This window comes from Pelodiscus sinensis, chromosome 1 (assembly GCF_052426305.1).
Source record: "Pelodiscus sinensis isolate ZL-2025 chromosome 1, ASM5242630v1, whole genome shotgun sequence".
Lineage (NCBI taxonomy): Eukaryota > Metazoa > Chordata > Testudines > Trionychidae > Pelodiscus > Pelodiscus sinensis.
This window is the reverse complement of record NC_143052.1, coordinates 331661525-331682424: the sequence shown is the minus strand read 5'-3', so window position 1 is coordinate 331682424 and position 20900 is coordinate 331661525. Positions and strand designations below refer to the sequence as shown.

Genomic DNA, 20900 nt, shown 5'->3' with positions numbered 1-20900 from the left:
TTGGTCAAAGAAGGGCAATTTTTAGTTCATTAAATAAAGTTATTTCATTAAATAAAATCTAGCTTAAATGTGGCAGGGACACAAAGTTTATCAAAACATGTTTTATATTTAAAACTAACTGATTCATTAAACTAGGGACAGGGAACCTTTTTTGAGTCGGAGGCCACTGACCGACAGCAAAATCAGTCAGGGGCTGCACACAAGTGAGAAAAAACCCCAAACACCCCTCACTAGCATGGGCTTCCCAATTCTGGGGGGAGCCCCAAGCCATAGGTGCCAGATCCAAGCAAGCCAGGGGCTGCATCCAGCCTCCGGGTCTTAGGTTCCCCACCCCTGCATTAAACAAAGGACATATGTAGTTAGTGAACTGACCTGATCATTTCTGCTCACTATGTTCTTCAAGATTTTTGAAAATAATTGATCATATTCTCTCACACCTAGTTTGCTCATATAATTTGAAGAGCCTTTCCTGCCTTTTCAAATTTCAGTTAGCTTTACAACTTCGAATGAGCTAGTCATGGTACTGAACTAGTTGCATGAACTGAAATAAAAAAAATATTCCCTCTGCACCTGCTGAAAAGATGATGGCTGTCAAAAGCTGGCTTAACATTTCAAAAGAACTCTGCTTCCATTTGCTTGGCCAGTGTCTTCTACCAGTTCAGTGGTTTGACTTTCAAACTTGGTAGCAAATGTATACCACTTAATATTTTTTGTATTTAATTTAAAGTATTTTAGTAGATTACAATAAGTTTGGACCTTAATATTTATTACCAATTTCACATTTAATTTTAAATAAGTTTATTTAAATATTGTTAATTTAATTTAAAGTAAAAAGAAATCTGACTGAAATTTAAAAAAAATAAGATTTTTTTAAAATTAAAAAGCAATTTTTATCCATCCTGGTCCACCAAATTGTACTAAATAAAATAATCTATAAATTATTATTATTGTCCTGGCAGTAGCATGCATAGATTACAGTCAGCTATGGGCCCCAATACCCTAAGCAAAACACGGCATGAATGAACATGCCCACACACTATGAAAAGGCTATCTCTTCATCAGACAGTAAGTTATGTGTGCATCAGCTATGATCTGACTTTTATGAGCCCATATTATTCATTATGAATCCAATATGTCCCTCTTATTCCTTTCTCTTCAGTGGAATCACTTAATATTTCAAGTATTAGTACAAATATTTACTTAGATTATAAGCTTTTTCAGGACTGTCCTTTTGTTCTCTCTTTGTACAGTGTGTAGCACGATGGGACCCTGGTATATGGCTCAGGCTCCTACTGTGACAGTAATACAAATAAATAATAAGACTAAAAAGTCAGACAAACAGGTTAATCATTTTGTCCCTGACCTTTTGTAGATTCTGAGATCATATTTATCTTTTCCCTAATTGTTACATACGTTATCTGTTGGCCAAAACATCAACATATATTACTAATGTTATTATTATTATTTTTTAATGGCAGCACCTAAAGGTCCCGAAACGTAGACCAGGGCCCTACTGCAGTAAGCACTGCACAAGCATGTAACACAAAGACAAAGGGTACGTCTAGACTACAGGGTTTTGTCGACGGAAGTTTTGTCGACAGATACTGTCGACAAAACTTCTGTTGACATAGAGCGTCTAGACACATTCAGTTCTGTCGACAAAGCAAGGTGCTTTGTCGACAAAACCCTGTAGTCTAGACGCAACCCTACAGGCAATAACACCTTCTGTCGACAGAACTCTGTCGACAGAAGGTGTTATGCCTCGTAAAATGAGGTTTACCAGCGTCGACAAAACTGCTGAGTTCTGTCGACGTTATGTCGACAGAACTCAGCGGTAGTGTAGACACAGGTATAGTTTTGTCGACAAAAGTCCAGTTTTGTCGACAAAACTCAGTAGTCTAGACACACCCAAAATCAGCCAAAGAGAGGAAGGAAGGTTCAGTGATTATGACACAAAATAAAAGCCTTAAGGACACACAGATTCATTTCCATGCTCTGTCACAGATATTCTCTGTGACCTCTGTCATGGCTCCTTCCCCACTCTGGCATGATAAATGCAGAAGTGGGGGCCAGCAAGTGTACCCCAAAGTCTTATCTACCAGGCTTTGGTATAAAACTTCCCCAAAAATCTTAAAAACCTAGATCTTGGGAATAAAACTTCTGCTGCCACCACCCAAATGTTGATAAAGAAATCAGGGGAAAGATCATTTGGGAGATCTCACCCCTAAAATAAAAATCAGGGCACACAATTGACCACTGCCAGGTTAATAAAAAGAAAAGAAAGAACTTTTATTATTACAACAATATTCCTGTTGCAAGCATAATGACTAGATAGGAAGGTGGTAAAATATATTCATGGAGAAACTCCATGGGCCTAGAACTTAGTTACAAAGAAAAGCCAAAACATCTTTTAAACAGTGCCAGATCTCAGATCCCATTCCCAACCCTTAAAACAATAAAGCCTAACGAAACTACCTAAACTTTACCCTACTTACAGAAAATGAAGAATGGTGTCTTGGAGAGAGAGAGACATGCTTGTCCCTCTCTGTAGCTGCAGAGAACACACCCAGAGAGACAAAAGGGGAAAGGAAAAAACCCAAATTCCTTTGTCCCAGTTTGAAAGTCCCACCTACATTCCTACTGGTCACTCCACCTGGCTAGGTGTAGTTAACCCCTTAAATCCCAGGCTGCTGGCTAACCCTCATAATCATGACAACCTTGGGCAAGTCACTTTCTCTCTCTGTGCCTCAATTCACATCTGTTACATGGAGATAATAGCAATGCCCTCTCTCACAGAGTTGTTGTGAGGATATATATGTTAAAAGGCTGTGAGATGCTCAAATGCAATAGTAATGTGGGCTATATAAGTAACTTAGATGGATAGAGAGCTCCAAGTCATAGGGGGAGGGGGAGAAAGAAGAAGGAACAAGCTAACAAGATACACCTTCATGTGTTGCTACAAATTAACAGTTTTAAGTGATTACAAGCCTGTAGTGAGCAGGGGTGAGCCTGTAGTGAGCTCACTGACCCTGAGGGGGAGGCTGAGCCCAGTCCTGCCCTTTTAACTCCCCAGGAGCAGGCCAGGTAGGATAAAAGCCCAGCCCAGGAGCTCAGTAAGGCCCCAGCTGCAGAAAGAAGCAGAGGCCTGCCCTGAGTTCCCAAGCCAGGAGGACCCTGAGGGCCTTGCAGAGACTGAGGACTGGTCTAGACCACTGGGCCCCTGCTCCAAATAAGACCTTCTTTACCCTGCCTGAGGGTGCAGAATACGATGACCCTGAGAACCAGAAGCCTGTGTAGGGCCAGGTAGATGCTGAGGGGGAGTCAGGAAACGGCCCAGGGGAAGCCAACAACTGTCAGGTTGATCTTTAGAGAGTGTCAGCGTGTTGTGGGCCGGATCCCCGCTGACCCCAGTGGCCACCAGGGCAGCCACTGCTAGGGCCCTAGGCTGGGATAAGGTGAAGTAGGGAGGATCCGCACTCCCCCTGTCCCCTCACATACTATGTGGCAATCTCCTCTTCCCCGAACCAGGGCCTGGGCCTTACTAACTATGGGACTGTGCTTGTGCTGCTGCCCACTCTCAGGGCCCTGGGCTGTAAAGGGAGCCCTTGGACATTTAGTTCCAGACCTGAGCACAGGTCAGGGACCCAGGACCCAAGCAGCTGGCTTACACAGCCTAAGTGATAAGATGGCAGTTCTGCACATTTTAATGGGGAATTCTTTCAAAACCTAGGTCTAGACTACAGGGGTTTTTTGAAAAAGGGGCATTTTTTCGAAAAAACTTTGCCTGCGTCTAGACTGCTGTCGCATTCTTTCAAAATTAACTCAAGGACGTGGTGGTTTTTTCGACAGTGGTAAACCTGCTTTTACGAGGAAGAACGCCTTTTTTCAAAAGAGCTCTTTCAAAAACAGGCATTCTTGAACGCAAACAGGGCTTTTTCAAAAGTCTTGTGGTTGTCTAGATGATCTCTTTTGAAAGAGGCTTGTAGTCTAGACCTACCCCAAGTACCAAAGGCAGCATAAGAGGAAATGTGCAGTTTTTCCAATGATAACACCTCTGCAACTTCCTCTACTAATCTGCTTTGAATTCTTGCATGTATCACACATGGCCATGACAAATGTTATCAGTAATAATAGTAGTAATGATTCAGGAGTATCTTTTTTTCCCCAATTATTTTCTTTCAGAAGCAATGTCTTGAGTGGTACATCTATAAAAGCGACTCAATAAGAAAGCGATAACTATTCACCAATTTGGGAAAATAGCTCTCAAATATTTCAATGATAAGAAGAATCTTCTTAGACAACGTAAAATGGATATAACTGGAAGAACAGTTATCAAGTTTAAAAACAGAAGTAAAACTAGTCAAGTAACCATTGGAATTTTTTTGCTCAAAGCAAGATGCTTTCTCCTTACTCTAAAGGCTTTACATGCACAGTACAAAACATTAGATCAGTGGTCCCCAACCTTTAGAGGCTCCCAGGCGCCTGGGGGAAGGGCCACTCACGCGCCGGGCGCCCGGAGGTGGGGCCACGCGTCCTGGGGCACGCCAGGGCGGGTATGCCCTTGCACCCGGCGCCAGCATGTGCCCCAGGGCTGGAGCTGGGGCCTCCCGAGCGCCTTGTACCGTGGGCCCAGGGCCGGCGCCACCGCCCAAGCCGCGCGCCCGGGACTGGCACCTGCGCCGCGTGCCCGCATGTGCCCTGGGGCTGGGGCCGCCTGAGCGCCGCGCACCAGACGCCGGTGCGTGTCACGCGCCTAGGGCCGGAGCCTCCAGTGCGCGGCGTGCCGGGGGCGGGGCCAGCCCAGGTTGTCGGCGGGCACGCACAAATGTCCCGGCGGGCACCATGGCACCCACGGGCACGGCGTTGGGGACCACTGCATTAGATTTAAGAGTGCATGCATTCCGGTGCAATACAGCTACTCTGCAATGGTAGCAAAAACTGACCACAGACAGGAAAATAGAGCTTATGCACCAGTGATCCCCTTTGAAACTGTTGGTAGCTGGCATAGTTTAGAGAAAGTCTTTAGGGTTCTCTGTTATGATCCTGCACAGAGTCAGCCTAGGATCAGGACAGCACAGCCACACATTTACACCAAGGTGTGCTGTGAGGTCACTGCACATAGCTGAAGATCTGATCCAGTAAGGATTGGGGATTAAGTCGTCAAGCATCCATGTAAACCTCAAGAAGTCAGCTATTAACTAATTGGCATATCAATTCGTTTGTTTAATAATGTGAAAACAAAAGCAATATGAACAAGCATACAAATAGCAAAATGCTGTCTTGGGTGGCAGTGAAAAGGAGCAGAGAGAAAGTTCAGCATCATAGGCACATGACTGGCGCAGGGCCCAATTCTATGGATGGGAGGCAGGGAACAGCGCTTTGACTCCGATGCATTTTGTTGCCCTTCTAAGTAGGAACCAGATGCTGATCTGCATTCTGCTGGCGAGTGCTTGATGCTAATGGGAGCACATGTGCGAGCCAGCTAGGAGGGCAAGCAGACACCCTGACCCAGAAACTACTTTCCATTGAGGACAGAGATCAGGCAGGCAGAACAGCCTAGCATGCTGCTGCTTATGTAGGGCAAAGAGGATCCTCTCCCACACTCCCTTGTCCATCAACACACAAGACAGGCATCCTCAACATGTCAATCAATACTGAGCGCATATCATTAATTTTAGAAAAATAACAGAAGCACCCAGACGCCCCTAGTGTAAAATAAGGCCCTGCTGTGCTGACCCTCATAAATGTTAAGTTATTTTCACCACACAGAATAAAACTGTTCCTTCACATTCAGTCATATTTCCCCGTTAAATGCTTAAAGAATCATGATAAACAACCACACACTTCCATCTTTCTGCCAAGAGCAGCATGATACAGCGTCACTCTGCTCCCATCCAAATCAGTTGGACTCAGCTCAAAATTACAAAACTTTTCTTTCCTTCCTAACTTCAGTTTGAAACCACATAAACTGGGCCAAACTGTCACAGAAGTGCTTCCTTTGAACAAAGAGGGGCAACCCTGAGGCCAGCTCAGAATGAATGATCTTTAGCTTCCTCTTTGTCCTCCTTTCGTTTAAGATAGCAAAAATATTTTGGCCAATGCCTTAATACCCTGTTCCAGTCAGCTGCGATCCATTAACATGGTAGCACCTGCTCTCCCCAGCAAGACAGGAACAGAGATACATATACTGAATAACTTAACTGTTGTCAGCCTTTAGCCAATGGGTTTTGAGACTATTTATAGATTCTTCCCATATGATGTGGTAACACTTTAGCCATAGACAGTAACAGTATATAGAAAGGCTGGTTTTGTGATTGGTACTTGAATGAATCTTACAACTTCTGGGTTCAATGAACAGCTCTGCAACAATGTCTCTTATATCAGGGATGAATCTAGTTCCCATTTTCTGGGTATGAATAAGGTAAACAGATGCTCTGTGTCACTTTTCCTGAAGAAGGAATTCACTCTAAGCCCAGCCCCAAGTACCTGGATTCTCCGTAAGTCTTTGCAATGATGGGAGCAGATTTTCAGGCTCACATAGCATCACTGGGCCTTTATAATCCACACATAGCCAGAATATCAGTTTTATGACTCATCCCAAAAGTTGACAATGTTATTATGACAATGTTATTTCAGTAAGAACACTCACATTATCTTCCTCAGAAAAAGATAAAAATATACACCATAATTTAAATTTGTTTACTCTCATATGGTAGAGCAATATAGAGTCCAATTTTGCCCTCTTTAATTGTCCCACACAGTGCAGGAAGTTCAAACTGACAGCCCATGTGCTGAGAAATTGCCACTGATCATATCCACTGCTCCATTTCACCTAACAATATAAAAATTTCTCCAGAGAAAAATGTTGCAGATTTTGAGCTTTGGGCAATTTTAAAGTGTTTATTTTGCACAAAATATAGAAAATAACTAGGGACATTTCAAATTAGAACATAAGTTCAAGTTAACAGCTTGAAATGACTATACCAGTAGCTGCAGAACTACGTTAAACAGGAACAATATCAGGATAATTGAGAAAAAGTGTTTCATAAAGAGCTACTTAGATGGAACTAACTATCATCTTAAACACTCAGGAGTTTAGCTTCCAAATCACCCACAACAGGGTCAGCAACCTTTCAGAGGTGGAGTGTCAAGATTGGACTTATTCACCTATATGTACAGATCCGAGTGCTGGTGATACTTTTTAAAGTCAATGATGGTCCTATTTACTTCATTAATAAAGAAACAAACAGATCTTACCTTTTAATGTTGGCAGCCTTTCAGAAGCGGTATGCCAAGATTTAACTTATTCACAGATCTGTGTGCTGGGGGCAAGAAGAGGGGAGGGGTGGCAAGGGCAGGCTGGGTATGGTGACCTTATTTTCTGAACCAGCTCCAGCTAGGGAGAACAGTTTAATTTAAATTACAAAACAGATTAAGCGTTTTACATTTTTCATGTTAGTTTATCAAGCTTCACGTTAAATAAAGTAAAATATTATGTCCAACATAAAAGGTTTCCATGTTTTTTTTTATTTATGGCAGGGTGGGAACCTTTTTGGGGTCACTGACCCACAGGAAAAAAAATCAGATGGGGACTACACAAGTGAAAAGCAAAAACTCCTTCAAAAACCCTCAACTCTCACTGATGTGACCCCCAACTGAGACACCCCACTCCTCTGGTGCCCTAGCCTCATGGGGTGAGGGTGAGGGGAAGGGAAAAGGGACTGAGATTCAGGACTTCCCATAGACCAGATTTACTTCTCTGGGGTTCTGGAGTTAGTGGATTTTATGAACCCTCTTAGATGCTGGGGTAGGGACAAAAATGAGGGGTACAGTATGTGAGTCAGGTCTGCCAGCAAGTAGGATAGGGATAGGGTGCAGGATCTGGATGGGAGGGAGGGAGGGTGCAGAAAGGAGAGAGGTTGCGAGGTCTGGGTGGGAGGTAGGATGCAGAAGCAGACTCAGAGTAAGGTGTCTGGCCAGGTGGAGAGAGCTAGAGCAAGGAAAGGTGCAGTGTGGCGCCAGGAAGGAGGGTGCAGGAGCAAAGATGGATGCAGGAGCAGGATGGAGGTGTCTGGCCAGGTTGGAGGAAGGTGCAGGAACAGAGTACGGTGTCTGACCAGGAGGGAGGGTGTCTGAGTAAGCTGGGGGCACGGGGCCTTGGCAGGGAGAGGAGAATGAGGGGATTGGAGTGTGGGGGGGGAGGGTTGGGCATGAGGGAGGACTTTACCTGACTTTGCACCCTCTTGCAGCAACAGCCATGGCCATTCTGTCCCAGGCCGTCCCAAAGGGAGGCCCTGCTGCCACTGCTAGGGCCCATATGGTCCAGGGCCGGCCCCAGAGGCCCTGCTGCCACAGCCACATGGTACAGGGCTGGCTCTGGAAGCCCCGCTGCCGTGGCAGAAGCACTTCCAGTCCCGGCCACGGTGCCGCTGAGGAGCCTCAGCCCCAGTGTGGCCTCCTCCCACTACAGCCTAACCTGCTGCAGGGAGAAGGGAGCGCTCTCCAGAGGCTGTGCAGGGGAAGCGGGGCAGGGCTGAGCTCCCTCCTGTGTGCCACTGAAAAATCAGCTTGCGTGCCGTAAATAGCATGTGTGCCATAGGTCCCTGACCTACAATGATATTTCTAAGAGCTACTCGTGGGAATTCTGTACCATTGCACAAGAGTAGAATTAATGTCCTCCACAGATTTATTTTTCCCTACAGAAAAAAACGGTTACTTACTTCATAACTGTTGTTCTTCGAGGTGTGTTGCTCATGTCCATTCCACTTAAGTGTGCACATGCTGCGTGCATGGTTTGCCGGAGAGTTTTCCTTTAGCGGTACCTGTCGGGCCAGCTGGGGAGCCCTCTGGAGTGGCACCGTTAAAACTCCCTCCTGCGTGCCACTGGCCCTCCACCCCCTCAGTTCATTCTTGCGGGAACGCTCCGACTCAGGGGAGGTGGGTGGGATGTGGCATGGACATGAGCAACACATATCAAAGAACAACGGTTACAAAGTAAGTATCCATTTTTATTTCTTCAAGTGTTTGCTCATGTCCATTCCACTTAGGTGACCATAAAGCTAGCCCCCCAGGAGGCGGGGTTGGAGCCTACCTAAATGCAGACTGTAGAACACCCCTACCTAAAGCAGCATCTTCCCTGGCATACTGCGTGGTGGCATAATTATCTACAAAAGTGTACTCTGAGGACCAGATAGCGGCCCTGAAGATCTCAATGATGGGCACCTGGGCTGCAAAGGCCGCGGAAAGAGGCTTGCGCCCTCGTGGAGTGCGCTTTAATGGGTGGAACCGGAACCCATGCCAGCTGATAGCACTCCCTGATGCAGTCTCAGGACAAGATACGCTGAGCCAACACTGGCTGACCTGTCATCCTTTCTGCTAACGCTACAAATAACTGGGGGGGGAGTGGACTTGCAAAAGGGCTTGGTCCCCTAAGTAAAAAGCTAATGCACGCTTCACATCAAGTGTGTGCAATGCCTCTTCTGCCCCCGAGCCATGGAGTCTGGGGTAAAGCACAGGGAGAAATATATCCTGATGAACATGGAAATACGATACCACCTTAGGCAGAAACACCGGGTGGGGGGCACAGACTGACCTTATCCTTAAAGAAGACTGTATACGGGGGGGATCTACAAGTATGGCCCCGAGTTCCGAGACTCGCCTGGCTGAGGTAATAGCCACCAGGAAAGACACCTTTCATGAGAGGTGTGAGACGAAGCATGTGGTTAACAGTTCAAAGGGGGGGGGGGGGACCATGAGCCTCGAGAGCACCAAATTTAGATCCCAAGGGTGCACCAGTTCCCGCACCTGGGGGTAAACCCTGTCCATGCCCTTGAGGAATCGAAGCACCATGGGGTCCGAGAAAAAAGTCCCCGTCCCCGAGCCAGAGTGAAAAGCCGAGTTGGCTGCTAGATGGATTCACTCAGAGGGAGCCAGGCCCTGGAGCCTGATCCCCAGGAGATAATCAAGGATAACCGGGACCAGGGCCTCCGTAGGGGGAAACCCTTATCACCCGACCATATCACAAAACGTTTCCACTTAGCCATGTAGGAAGATCAGGTGGAGGGCTTCCAGCTCCCTAGGATTACTGTCTAAACCTGCTCCGAACACTGCCTCTCTGAGGCTGTTAACCATGGAGCTTCCACACCATACGGTGTAGGGAGCGGAGGTTTGGGTGCCTGAGCTTGTTGAACTCCTGTGAGATCAGGTCCAGGCACAAGGGGAGAGCCAGAGGCCTCTCCACTGAGAGGGCAAGGAAATCCGGAAACCAATGCTGCCGAGGCCAGGCCGGGGCTATCAAGATTACTGAAGCCTGGAACTCCCTGACCTTGAGGATTACTTTGGGAATCAGTAGGAAGGAAGGGAAGGCATATAGCAGACCTCGAGGCCAGGGGATCATCACTGCGTCCCCGAGAGACCCCAGGCTGTGCCCAAACAGAGAGCAAAACCGGGGACATTTCCTGTTGATGTGGGTAGCAAACAAGTCCAAGTGGGGAAACCCCTACCTGTGGAAGATGGAGAGAACTACATCCACCCTCAGAGACCATTCGTGCCCCTGGAAGGACCTGCTGAGGTGGTCCACCAGCTCATTCTGAAGCCTGGGGAGATAGGTGGCCACAGGGTGAATCTCATGAGCCACACAAAATTCCCAGAGGAAAGCCTCTCTGCACAGGGGACAAGAGCGAGCACCACCCTGTTTATATAAAACATCGCAGCTGTGTTGTCAGTCAAACTTGAAATGCACCTGTTTCGGAGCTGCGGTAGGAACATGCTGCAAGCGAAGCAGCTAGCTCTCTATGCCGTGATTGGGAACAGTGCTGAGACCTGGACAGTGCACTGTGGGATTCCGGTGCTGAGTCAAATGATGGTGTCGGGTGAAGATACTTCTTATGGAGTCAGCACTTCAAGCGTGAGTTCCTCTCGTGCTGAGTTCTGGGCTGGAAACTGCGACAGATTCTGCAGTTAGCCAGGATGTGGGCCTCGCCGAAACACTTTGGCTGTGTCTACACTGGCGCGATCTTGCGCAAAAGCGGCCGCTCTTGCGCAAAAACTTGCTGCCTGTCACACTGGCCGTGTGTTCTTGCGCAAGTAAACTGACGTTCTAATGTATGAAATCAGGGCTTCTTGTGCCAGAACTTGGATGCTCCCGCTCAGGAATAAGCCCTTTTGCGCAACTGTTCTTGCTCAAGAGGCCAGTGTAGGCAGGCAACATGAATTTCTTGCGCAAGAAAGCCCGATGGATAAAATGGCCTTCGGAGCTTTCTTGCGCAAGACAGCGTCTACACTGGCACGGATGCTCTTACGCAAAAGCACATGCCAGTGTAGATGCTCTCTTCTGGAAGAGTTTTTGCCGAAGAACTCTTCTGCAAAAGAGTTTTTGTGTGAGAACGTGCCAGTGTAGACAGGCTGAAAGCATGAATCATGTGGCTCACCACAGGGCATAGGCTTGGAACAGTCAGCACAGGGCTTAAACAAGTGGCACCCTGGCATGCCCTGTGGGCTGGACTGGAAGGGGATGCAACAGGCAAGCCCCAACCCAAACTACTTACCTAACTCTAACAGGGAAGATAACTTGGATAAGAACAAAGGGGTTTAACAAGGTGCTAACTACTGAGAATACTATAGATACCGCTGAGATAGCGAGAAGAGAGCTCCAACAACCATCAGGGGTGGTAAGAAGGAACTGAAGGAGTAGAGGGCCAGCAGGGATATAGATGCAGCAATATAGCAGCACCACTCCAGGGGGTTCCCTGGCTGGCCCGACGGGTACCATTAAAGGAAAACTCTCCAGCAAACCATGCACGTGGCGCGCACACACCTAAGTGGAATGGACATGAGCAAGCACTTGAAGAAGAATTTATTCTGACTAGGAGGCAAAAGGCGATCATGCTGCAATTACACTTTTTGCCCACTAACTCCTACTCCCTACTTCTCCCACTCACACCCAATAACCCTCCAGCTTCACTGAGTGTAGCCTTTCCTGCAATTATTTCCCTCTCTTAGCTTTTCCATTTCCCTAGATTCCCTAAGCCTTTGTACCACTTCTGAGAGATGAGGAAAATAAGTTTCTATATTGTTTTTTAAACGTTTTATTATTCAATTCTGGTATTTGCCTAGTAAGGAATCTGTCAAAAAACATTTCCTGAATCTTTTTTGTAGTCTGTATTGTTACAGGTATTTTGAAACAAATTATCAAAATAATTGAAATTGTTACGACTATACTGCGTTATTTTATTTTGACAATAAAGCATACAGGATTTTAAAACAGTGCAGAATATTTTGTATTTTTGGTGCCAAATTCGTGCAGGAGTAAAGTGCTTTAAGATAAAGTGCTTACAGAGACTAGCTAATGAGTTGGGGCATTCCTACAATATGCACTCATATGAAGGCTAGGCAGAGTCTGGCACTAAAATTCTGTACTATATGAAAATGTTTTTGTGATTCCTTATAGGACATGAGGTACCTCAACAGGAATGGAAAATTAAGCCATATAGAAAAAAAGGTTATAAGTAGCCTGTTGGTTTCTAAAAACAAAGCAATTTATTTTAATATCTTTTTCTTTGTGCCTACAATGCAGCTTTTGTCGGTACCATAGGGGAAAAACAATCTCATTAGTTTCTACTGTAGTGAGTACAAAGACAGCCTCATTTCACAGGTGCAGTGCTTTCTGCTAGGTGAAGAGACTTTTACCAGTAATTATGTGATTAATGGGTACTAATGTAGTCTTATGTTGTTTATTCTAAAGTTGTGCTGTAGTTTAGAAGTTTCTTCCTCTCTGCCATATTAGTAACCCTTAAAAGACTTCCACAAGAAGGGAATAGACAATCAGGGACTCTAAACACCATCCAATATATAGTATCAGTCCAACAGCTCATTAGAGAGCCTTTATTCTAATGACTTTTGTGTTTGGGGCTTACCTACTTTATTTTCCATTTCTCCTTTGAGACCAGTTTTAGCAACACTCAGGATGGATTTGGCACCTAATTTGACTGGCTTTTCCTGTTCTACAGCTGCTAATAATATTTTCCAGCTGCTAACTGTACAGCTGTTTGAAAGCACTTGTGATTCTTATAGCACATTTGACATGTGCTTAAAAGTAGATTTGGCCTATTAGGGTCATTCTCTCAAGTATAAATTTTTTACAGTCAGGGTAATTCAGCATTGAGACAACTTACTTAAGGATGTGGTGGATCTTCCAACAGTGGCACTGTAAATAAGGGCTGGATGCCTTTTTCTAGAAGACACACTATAGCTTAAGCAGAAGATATGGGCTTCATGCAGGAATTACTGGGTGAAGTTCCTTGGCTGCTACTATACAGGAGGGTCAGGCTAGATGCTCCTAATGGTCATATCTGGTTTTAAAAAAGATCTACCAGTCCCCTTGTGCTTCCTCAAGATTCATGCTTCCTCTAAACAAGATGATGCTGTATATCCAGCCAGATATGTTGGCTTATATAAAAGAGAGTGGAATAGGGCAGCATCATGGCACTATCTTCTCGGCCCCTCTGGGGTGGCTTGCACACCAAAGAGGGAGTAACCCCTGCATGGAGGGCAGCCTGTGGAATATAATTTTGCTTAGGAGCCACATAGGGGAAATGGAGGGAAGGTCCCATGCACTTTGGTCACATGTTCACAGGCCAGACATAGGATAGACCATAGTCTTTTCCATGTTTCCCTTTTTATTGTACCGGAAATTCATGTACAGTACCTTCATTTTAAAAGCCAGAACAGAGCTGATTTTGAAAATCTAAATCTCTAGAAACACTTGCGATGTAAGCACTTGACACTTAGCAACTAGATGAAAATCCATCAAGTCATTTCTACAAAGACTACCAGACAGACCAGACATTAGCAATGACTTTCATTCAGTCACTTCTGTCTGAGATTGAAGCAAAACAAACACCTACAGCAGGTTGAAGTTTTCTAAAATGATTATATATATATATATATATATATATATATATATATATGTGGCTGGAATGGAACCTCAAGAAGCTATCTATAAAGCCCTGCAAATTCAGATATCTGATTTATATCTACATCCACAGATGAGGTTATAAAGGCTCATTTTTGCAGATATGGATACAGCTGAGGATACAACCATTAGATCCAAACCCTGCAAATTTGCAGATATCTGTTTTTAATCTGCAGGTATCCACATCTGCAGATGTCAAGGCGAATATCCATGGTTCGTTTTTACAGATGCAGAAATAAATGTGGTATCTATGTAGGGCTCTAGTCATATAGTTCATATTCCCCTCCCTCACAATGAGGAAGCATTAAGTATGCCTAGACCATCTCTTCGCATCCTCTGCAAGTGGTTAAAATTCAACACAGATCAGAACAATCAAAAGTTGTTACCATCAAGTGGCTATTCAGTTACCTATGTGATCAGACCCTTCTTATTCCAGATACTGATACTAAGGTTCAGATGTCTACATCAGAAAATCGCCAGCATATTTGGGAAACTCAGTGACATCTGCAGCAGAACTGCCATGGATTGCATGGACCAAAAAAAAAAAAAAAAAGTCACCCTCTCAGTCATAAAGCTGTTCCGGGTAGGTCAGATATGAGAGTCATACTGGTGGAGTAACAGGGGAAGTTGGCAGTGATACTAATGTGTGCTACATTCACTATGAGGTAGGCTCCAGAGAGATCAATCTGGCACTGTTCACACATTTTCAAGCCTATAAAATATGTTAAGAATATTTCCAGGTAGATTTTATGAAGTAAGAATAATGCATATGTCTGCACTGAACACCCTGTTTTTGACTCCATTTACAGATATCCTGTGAGATCTAGCAGTGTCAAAGTGCATTTCTGCTCTCAGAGATGATTTTGGAAGTAATGTCCTTGAGGAGGGATGATTTCCATATTTATTGTGTCTCAGTTACTCTAGATCATATTTGTTGGCTTTACAAATGAAAAGACTAGAGTAGTTCAGCCCTTGCCGTGCTCAAACCAAACGTAGGGGACTTGAAAAAACAATCTCTCTGTGAGGAGTATCCATGGAAATTCCCTGCATTGTCCCACTGAAGGATAGAGTTTGCCCTACCTGAAGAAAAAGCCAAGGAATGATGCACCCAAACCTGGTGGATTCTCACCAGATCTATGTGCACTCAGTCACGCAAAGGTCATATTTTTTGCCCCTTTGACAACTCTGCCCCCCCAGTGGTGCATCCTGGCCTCCAGTAGGCACAGCTATCCATAAGAAAACTGGAAAGAAGATATATAGAGGAGAGAATACCTCCATGTTACCAATTCCTGGCTATCTCTGCAAGGAGAACTGTTCCCTCTAATCTATTGGATTGTCCCCTCCCCCCCCCCCGCCCTTCTAACCTCCCCTGCATATAGGCCATAGATGTGCAGAGAACCACTCTAATTTCGAAATTCACTCTCAATTTCAAACTGATGCTCTGCAAGGAGGCAAACATTCTGATTAGTAAGTCAGTCTTGAACTAGTTTTAAACACAGAGCATACAAAGGCTTATTTCCCCTAGGAAAGCTGATAACTTAGATGGTAAAAAGTCATCAAAAATAATTAGCCCATAGGGGTATAAACCATGAATAAAATTCTGCAAGTAATTAATGTACACCCTCCTTGGAGAGTGGGAAGAGTTTTAATCTCTTACATGAAGATACACTCACACTCATGACACTCACACTCATGTCAAAACACAGAAAATACAATCTGAGAACCCACTCAACAAGTATTACTGTGACATGTGCCCACAAAATGGCTGGAAAACGTCAAAGTAATTCTGAACCAACAAAATGGTGTTTTACAAAATTGAAGGTCATAATAGACCAATCTCGGCCCAGTCATTTACGCTAGTTGAAAACTTTCTTTTGACACTATTTTTTATGAAGCATGTCTGCCTTCCATGAAAAATGTTGATTTTTCATACAAAAACATAAAGCCCCAAACCAGAAGTAATTCTGATTTTCATCTGAAAATGTAAAATAATGTAAAATAATTCTGAAATGCTACTGTGGTGTTTTTCCTTCATAGGGCAGGTTCATCTCCTATGATGTACTGTGATCCCCGCATTGCAAGGGAAGACTGCTGGGTATCATGGGAGATGTACTCTAACCATAGAATCCATCCATAAGTTAGAATAAAAACCATGAGGTACCAAAGCTACCACTCCCATCAGGCACTGTAGTGGCATTTCAGAATAAAAATATTCCAGTTGTTGGCCAACATATTCTGGTTTTTATTTTAACAAAAAAGAAGTTTTTCCATGGAAAACTGTTATTAAAGCCTGGTTCCTCCCCAAAGTATCACTCAGGTACGTGGTCTCTTCTTTTTCAATCATTCACTTCGTCCAGTTGCATTTAACCCAGCTTTCTATACAGTCCCAAGATCCCAGGGCTCCTCCTTAGCTCCGTAAAGTTGAAAAACCTGTATCTAATAACAAAAGTTATATACAATTCACTATTATGGCTATCTTTCTTTAGTCATTTTTCACAAAATTCATTATTTCATCTAACAGATATTTTGAAAGGTTTATGAATTTTTTATTTCCAGTCAGTACACCTCACCCTCAATTGAGAGTAATGAGATGCTTTGAATAAAACAGTTCAACTATGTTCTACTATACAGACAGCCAAAGCAAAAATTAAACTTTTAAGCTTTGAGTCCTCTAAATGTCAAAAGTACATACATAGCCACACAGAATTTTAAAACAGCTAATATACACATAAAACTAAGCTCCCAGAGTACAGAAGATTTTCTCACATCTACCTTTTTGAATTATTTTAATTGCTGGTTCAAAATTTGCTAGACAAAGGGTGAAATCTCATCTCTCGAAGTCAATGGCAAACCTTCATTCACTTCAGTGGAGCAAGATTTCTTCCTACATTTTTAATATTTTGCATTTGTAGTATCTTAAATCTATTATTACTAGTTTATAAGAGAAATACTGCTCTTGGAATGAACTTCACATACAGCTCCATTGACCCAACAGACTCTGACGTAAGCCACACTGAATTCAGTGGTGATCAGTCCACACAGAGTTCTTTGTGGGATCAAGGCTTTAGCAGACAAAAGATAGTTCTTGCCCTTTCTCTGTTTGGAACCCCCAAACCTGCAGCTATACTGTTTCTTTTGTTATTCTAATCCCACAAACCTTTGTGGCCTTGCCTAATCCAGACACAACCCTTGTACTTATACAGATACTGCCAGGGCATGCCTGATTTTTAAAATCTGTCCTGAAACCAGGCCTGCTGATGGGGAGGAGAGTAAGCAGGCAGTTACCCCAGGCCTCAGTGATTCAAAAAGGCCTGAGGTTCTGGCCACCACCACTCCTGTAGCAATGATGATGGCCGGGGTTATGGGCCCTTTAAATCACCCCTGGAACACTGCATGGAGGACAAAGTTGTCCCACACATGCCCAGGACCTGGCAAGTCTGTTGGTTCCCCCTGCCTGATACTAGTTATTACCACCAGGTTACTCGGGAGCCAGCAACTCTCACATCACCTGGGCACCTTCCATCAGTAAGAATAATGAAGAGCCTGGGGAGGTTTCAGCTGAGATGGAGATAAGGTGGGAATCTTAGCACTAGCCCAGACACTGTATATGCTTGGGAATGTACCTCGGTTCCCTACAGGAACACAAATACAGACAACAAACAATGAAAACTATCACAACTGTACTTACAAGGTTATCCTAGCACCATACATGGGGAAATGTAACAGATGACTGCAAAGTATCTGTTAAAATTGTACCAGGTGGAACTACAATAGCTCAGTATGACAAAGCTCCTCCTCGAACTTGGTGGGTCCTGCACTTTCAGGTGGATTACTTGCCTCAGAGGCTCACAGCAGCCCTCAATTTAGACACCAGCTTGCTGTTTGTTGAGCTACTCTCATCATTGGCCAGCATGGGAAAAAGAGGGGAACCAAACTTCATAGTCTCCATGGCCCCTACAAGTGGTACAGGGTAGGGCAAACCCTTTTACCAAAGCTAGTCTCTCTCTAGTACTGAAATGAGGAGTTAGTGAGAAAGGGAACCCAAGCCCGCCCTCTATTCTGGGCTCCAGCCTATGGACTCTGTGATAGCAGCTGTCTATAATGACCCTGGTAACAGCTGTGTGACAGTTATGAGTCAGTGGGCCACTTACCCACAGTCTTCCCCAGTATCTTCCTTCCCGTAGGTTCACCCTACTGGCAACTGATTTCACTTTCCCCTCTCAGACTCTCCACATCTCCTCTCACACTCTGAACTAATGGAAGCGGCAGTCTTTTTAACCAGTCTCAACTGGTTCTTAATTGGCTCCCTGTGTTCTGACTAGTCTGACTCATTTGACACTGGAAACCTAATTGGCTCCAGGTGCTTAATTGCTCTGATTGATTCTGGCAAGTTCCTGCTGGTTCTAGACTAGCCTTGTTAGTTTACCCTGGGAACAGAGATTTACTCAATCTAGGGCTAATATATTTCTCTTCTACCACTCTTTTGTACCTCTCTAGCCTGACCCTGTCACATCAGCTAATAGTTAACAGCAACATACACCTAGCCTCATATGGGGTCTAGCCCCATCCATGAGTGCCCATACTCAAGTTTAGAGCCCTGAGCCTTCTCTTGCATGGGGGGCAGGAGTTCAGGCCAGCACTCTCTAAACCTGGCAAAAGCATTCCCAGATGAAACAAGGAGTGAGGCAGATCTGGACGGAGACAGTCTAAGCTGCACAGTGCTAGATGACTGTAGCATTTGTTATATCAGAGAGCAAGAGCCCATATCATAAATTCCCTTTCAATTCTTTTGAAACTTAACACTGCCTCTTCAACCTATAGAGTGCAGCACAACAGTAATTCATGCTTTCCTCAGTCAGCTGTAAACCAAATTCAGCTCTGCCACACAACCGACAGCTGTCGCTCTCAATGCCTAATTGTGGCGAAAGAGTTCATGACCTAGGGCTCAGTACAAACAAGTTGCCAACCACAGTGCAGCGTTACTCGTGAGTGCATTTTTCCAACCCTAGCAACTCAACAGAAGGGCCCTGGTCATGGCTTTTCCTCATCCCAAAACCCAAAGGGAGCATCAACTCTATGCTCCCTCCTTGGGAAATGTAGCCCATCTCCCTCCCTGCAGCAATTTCTGCCTCAGGAAACTCAGAGAGGTCCCAGAAAGTGCCCAACACTACATCATGGGCTATGCAGTCCTTCAAAACCAGCATACAGCAATGATTCTCAGTCTTTTTAAAACCGGCTTGCTACCTTCCCAAATTGCGTCAAGGACATCTTAGGGACTGGTCACTGAGAAAGACTGTTCAATCAGAATACCTCTGATAGGGTTCAGAGGCTCCTTAAACAAGGGACGATATTTTGTTTAATCAAATTAAGGTTAAGAAGTGAACTAATCACAGGCTACAGTTATCTATATGACAGAGATTTCTGATAGTAGTGGGCTCTTTAATCTCACAGAGAAATGCATAAAGAGACCCAGTGGTTAGAAGCTGAAGTTAAACAAATTCTGACTAGCAAAAAGGCAATTTTTGAAGACTGAGGATATCGCGGGCTGCCTCTGCTGCTACCCAGCAAAACCTCATATCCTGCCTCCGTCAGGCAGTTTCATAGTCACACACACCAGGCTGTTTACCTCTCACCAAGATGAATGTTTATTTCTCTTTTTCATAGTAATAGTGTGCAATGTAAGTTTATAGCAAGGATAAGGTTCCCTGCAGCCCTCACTCCCCTGCCTAGGCTCACCCCATGAGCCCCTTCCCAAGTTACCTTGACCTGCTGTTTTCTCCCCTTACATTTGTCATCCCCATGCTTTATCAAAATTGGCTTTTGAAGATAAATGTGCATAACTCAAAGGTGCTTTATGCAAAACAGGTCATGTAACATGTCAATTTTACAATTACAATCTGCTGAATCTGTATATCTTATTTTTGTGCATGTATCATTCTTGTAAGTGAAGTTAGAAATGTGAAATATAGATCTGAAATAAATTCTCCCATGTTTAAAGAAGGATGAATTCAAACTGGAACAGGTACAAAGAAAGGCCACTAGGATGATCCGAGGAATGGAAAACCTGTCTTATGAAAGGAGATTCAAGGATCTTGGTTTGTTTACCTTAACCAAAAGAAGGCTGAGGGGAGATATGATTACTCTCTTTGGCTACGTCTACACTGGCCCCTTTTCCGGAAGGGGCATGTAAATTTCAGCAGTCGTCGTAGGGAAATCCGCGGGGGATTTAAATATCCCCCGCGGCATTTAAATAAAAATCCGCCGCTTTTTTCCGGCTTTTAAAAAAGCCGGAAAAGAGCGTCTACACTGGCCCCGATCCTCCGGAAAAAGCGCCCTTTTCCGGAGGCTCTTATTCCTAGGAATATAGCCCATTCCCATTCCTAGGAATAAGAGCCTCCGGAAAAGGGCGCTTTTTCCGGAGGATCGGGGCCAGTGTAGACGCTCTTTTCCGGCTTTTTTAAAAGCCAGAAAAAAGCGGCGGACATTTTTATTTAAATGCCGTGGGGGATATTTAAATCCCCCGCGGATTTCCCTAGGACGACTGCTGAAATTTACATGCCCCTTCCGGAAAAGGGGCCAGTGTAGACGTAGCCTTTAAGTATATTAGAGGGATAAATGTCAGAGAGGGAGAGGAATTATTTAAGCTCAATACCAATGCGGACACAAAAACAAATAGACATAAGCTGGCTATTAGGAAGTTTAGACTCGAAATTAGGTGAAGGTTTCTAACCATCAGAGGAGTGAAGTTCTGGAACAGCCTTCCAAGGGAAGTAGTGGGGGCAGAAGACCTATCTGGCTTCAAGATAAAGCTAGATGGGTTTATGAAGGGGATGGTTTGATGAGGTAACATGGTCTTGGCAATTAATTGACCTTTTACTATCAGTGGTAAATAGGCCAATGGTGGGAAGATAGGAATTGCTATAGAGAA

The 20900-nt window shown here is 44.5% G+C and overlaps 1 protein-coding gene and 1 long non-coding RNA gene across 4 annotated transcripts in view; both read right to left on the bottom strand.

The window, feature by feature from the left end:
• Positions 1-20900, bottom strand: part of NOX4 (NADPH oxidase 4) — a 183726-nt gene that overhangs the window by 47043 nt on the left and 115783 nt on the right. The gene's annotated exons all lie outside the window — the stretch shown is intronic.
• LOC142826557 (uncharacterized) lies at positions 15694-20114 on the bottom strand. Its single transcript, XR_012900763.2, has 2 exons — positions 18124-20114; positions 15694-16408 (listed from the first exon to the last, which is right to left on the bottom strand). It is a non-coding gene; the product is annotated as an uncharacterized LOC142826557 (long non-coding RNA).